Genomic DNA, 3,760 nt, shown 5'->3' with positions numbered 1-3,760 from the left:
CGCCCCTGCGCCCGTCCCTCCACCATTCCAGGCCGCAGCGCTGCCCGCTCCCCGCAGCGCCGCCCCCTCCTCGATGCGCCGTCGCCGTCGCCAGCTGCGGCCTCCTTATCCCGCCGCCGTCGACCGCAGCCTCCTTATCTCGCCGCCGTCGGCCGAAGCATCCTCAACGCGCCGCACCGCCGCGCCATGGCTGCAACCTCCATCTTATCCCTAGCTTGGTAAGTCACCATCTCCCCCAAATCCGGCTCGACCCTCCGGCCTCCTTGGTTCATCAATGCCGCGTCTCCACCTCCGGAAGCCATCTCCAACATCTTGGTTGCCCCTGTGTTACAGAAGCTCTTTCATGGTCACAGCTGCAGTTAGCACACGACCGATTGTTGCACGAACCAGATTAGATAGCCCAGTAGAGTATGTCACTTGGAGATTACTTTGCTAACCTTCAAAATATTGTCTTATGAACAGATTCATCCAGAGGGGTATATTGAGTCTTGAATCTACTTATTCTCGGTGCAGTGGATGTGGAAAAATTGTGAAGGTACATTTCTGCTTCAGAGGCATATTTTTGTCTATTTGTTCTTCCAAGTTCAGGTTTTATGGTATTATTGTCATATGAGGTGAAGTTGATATCCATTACGATACTCAGTTACATCACTGTCATAAGAGGTGAATTAATATCTTTGCTTTAAAAAAGTTGATATCCGCCTCGTCCTCCCCGGCGAGCTTGCCTAGCATGCCGTCTCCGAGGGCACCAAGGCCATCACCAATTTCACCAGCTAGATAGGCCGTGTATGTTTATCGGTAGTTAGCTGTTGGATTGTGCCCTGACTAGATGTTGTCTTTTCAATGGAACAACACAGACATGTAATTTCCGGTCTGAAGAAAGACATGTTGATGCTTGGATGTTGGACGTGTTCTGATGGTTTGATTGATGTTTGTTGAATGCTTGTTGATGCCGTTGGTTGTGAGAACTGAATTCTGCGCCGAGCTGTCCCTTCGGAGTGAAATGGCAGAGTTGCCTCGAGGTATCTAAGGTAAGCTTTCTTGGACTGAACCTTTCATGGAAGATACATCAGTTCAATCCAATCTCTTGTGACATTTTCCCCCACTTCATGAAAACTAAGATTGTTGTTCTTGCTCCTGTGAACATCTACTTGATAATATAATATGTCATGAACCTAGTGTCACTATCATTTAGCACTCCCTCATGGTTTCTATTTTATAAATAATGAATGTAACAACACTAGCGATCTTTCAATTTTGTCGAGTAAATCACTTAAGATACAAGTGTGCCTATTTGTATCACATATTGGAGTGAAGTGCTGTCACTACGAAGTATCAAATGTAGCTTAGGTTCAGATAAGCTTTTCCCAAAATTAAAATACTACCAAGGGATCACTCCTTGGCATTTATTTTGTATTTTTTATTTATAACACATCTCATGCCTTGCGGGATCGACTTCCTTCTCAATAGTGAAATTGCTTCTGTTGTTCAAGTGAGAGAAACATGCAGGTATCTTAATGATCCACTAAATTATTTTCGGTAAAAGTTTGCTTCACATCCATTGTGTAATATGAAGAGAAATCATGGTGCTTTTCCTTTCGTCGTGTACAAAATTGTTTCCCGTCCATTACTTAATTTGTAGATGAATAATAAGGTACTTATTATTTGCGTGCATGGATTTCATTCAAATAGAATGTTCAAAGACAAATTAAATGCCATACCTTACTAAACTCAGATTAGCGCATCCAGCAGAGAAAAGTTGTGTACTTATTCCTAATAGTACCAAATAATTTAAATTCCGAATGGTTTTCGTCAGCAACTATTGTGAGTTGTCTTTGCAATTCCACATAGTAATTAGTTATAATGTCATACCTTGCACCATTTTTAGAAATCAACAGTTTACCCTCCTGGTGCTTTATCCCTTGGAAGAAATCTTTATGGTGCTTCCGTGCTCTCCTAAAAGCCAGTTTATACAGACTTAAAGAGTAGTGTTATCAACGGATAGTAAGAGAGCACCCTCATCTTGCTTTCAACCACTTGCTTCTGGGCTTCACTTATATTTTTATGTACTGAACAATCTCCGCAAAGTTCGCATTCTCCTACTGAATTAATAGTGCCAAGTCATAAGTCTGCAGCTAAATTTCAGGGAGAAGAAATTATCAAAAGACAACATAGGATAAATATTACATATTCGTAGATTATTAATATTATTAGAAATGCACTGCCTGCATACTATTTGGTGTCACCAAAAATCCTTCGACTATAGTGTTCATCATCTAATGTATATTCTTGTTGTTTTCCTCATGACCCTGTTTTAAACGTTTTGTACATGATGTCCCTGAAAAAACTGGAGTTGATATACCCAGGCCAAGTATCACTTTCTTTCGAAATAAGGCTAGGATACCTGATGTTAAAATAGAGACCGTGCCAATGAGTAATTCATCAACGTTTTGTAGCTAGCATTCCTATTTTTCTAGAGAAGCTTCTTATGCTTCTTAGAGTAAGGGGCCATACCATAATTAGTACAATTGCTTCCAAGCTCTTGGTGAGATATTTTTCCTTCCATTCCATTTGCAACATGTAAGTACTAATGCAACTTCCTACCAAGTGCAAACTTGTCAAATTACGCAAAACAATTCCCGCATAATGATGTATCTTCTCATCTTAATAGGGAGTTGTTTGAAAACAACATCGTCGCCGTCGGGAGGTTTACTGCGGGGAGTTTGGGGTGACCTACCTCTGCATGGACTATACCACCAGGGAGGCCCTCGCTCTGCGAGGGTGGGGAGCTCTTCGACCGGATCGTTGTGAGGGTGCACTACACGGAACGCGCCACCACTGTGGTCACCAAAACCATCGTCAGGGTCGTGTAGGTAAGAATGGCCCCTGGATTCCTTCATTTGCCATTTGGTTAACACTGTCCTAACAGTATGCTGGGACACATTCATTCTGTGATTCATGGTAGAAATATTTGTTGGCTTTATTCCATTGAATAGGTTATGATCTAATCTGTGAAGCAATTAATTTCTGCATTTTCTGTTGTTCATTCGCGCTGTTAGATTATCCAGGATCACATTTAACTTGGTAGTACTTAAATTGCTGCAACTTCACTTTTTTGTTTGTTTAGTGAATAACGTGTGTACATTTGTTCTTTCCTATACAATATCAGATCTGCCATATGCATGAAGTGGATGCACCGGGACCTCAAACCAGAGAATTTCTTGTTTGCAAACTGGAAAGAAACGGCTGCACTGAAAGAAATTGATTTTGGCCTGTTTGTTTTGTTTTTCACTCCAAGTAGAGTCAATCCTAATATCCTATATGGCTATCGTTGAAGCTTTCCATTTTGACCCGTCTGTCACTTGTCGATGATATGGTCAGAGGACAAAGCTGAGCTGATACAGTAGCATGTCTTATGCTATATTTAGCTTTTGTTTTGACCTTGTGAAACTTGCTACCTATGGATGAAACTGTGTAATATTGATGAAACTATGTATATGTACAGATGAAACTTGCTACTAGTGGTAACATGTGTTGGATATATATGTGTTCATGACTATTGGTAATATGTGTTGAATATGCTATATTGGTCATATAAATATATTTGTGTATGATTTTCTGTGAAAATGAATTGATATAAGAAAAAACAAAATTAAATGGGGCAATATAGTCACTTTGCCATTAGCTGGCAGATGGCAAAGAGCTTTGCCATCAGCTGGCAGATGGCAAAGAGGCCACGTGTCTTCTACATGTAAAATTT

General features: G+C 41.0%; 1 long non-coding RNA gene across 1 annotated transcript; it reads left to right on the top strand.

Annotated features, from left to right (window-relative positions):
• The first annotated feature begins 1,449 nt into the window (after positions 1-1,449).
• On the top strand, positions 1,450-3,402 carry LOC119359399. Its single transcript, XR_005172516.1, has 3 exons — positions 1,450-1,509; positions 2,672-2,873; positions 3,170-3,402. It is a non-coding gene; the product is annotated as an uncharacterized LOC119359399 (long non-coding RNA).
• Positions 3,403-3,760: the final 358 nt, after the last annotated feature.

This window comes from Triticum dicoccoides, chromosome 2A, assembly GCF_002162155.2.
Source record: "Triticum dicoccoides isolate Atlit2015 ecotype Zavitan chromosome 2A, WEW_v2.0, whole genome shotgun sequence".
NCBI lineage: Eukaryota > Viridiplantae > Streptophyta > Magnoliopsida > Poales > Poaceae > Triticum > Triticum dicoccoides.
Note: the sequence above shows the minus strand (reverse complement) of the source record. Positions and strands in the feature narration are given on the sequence as shown.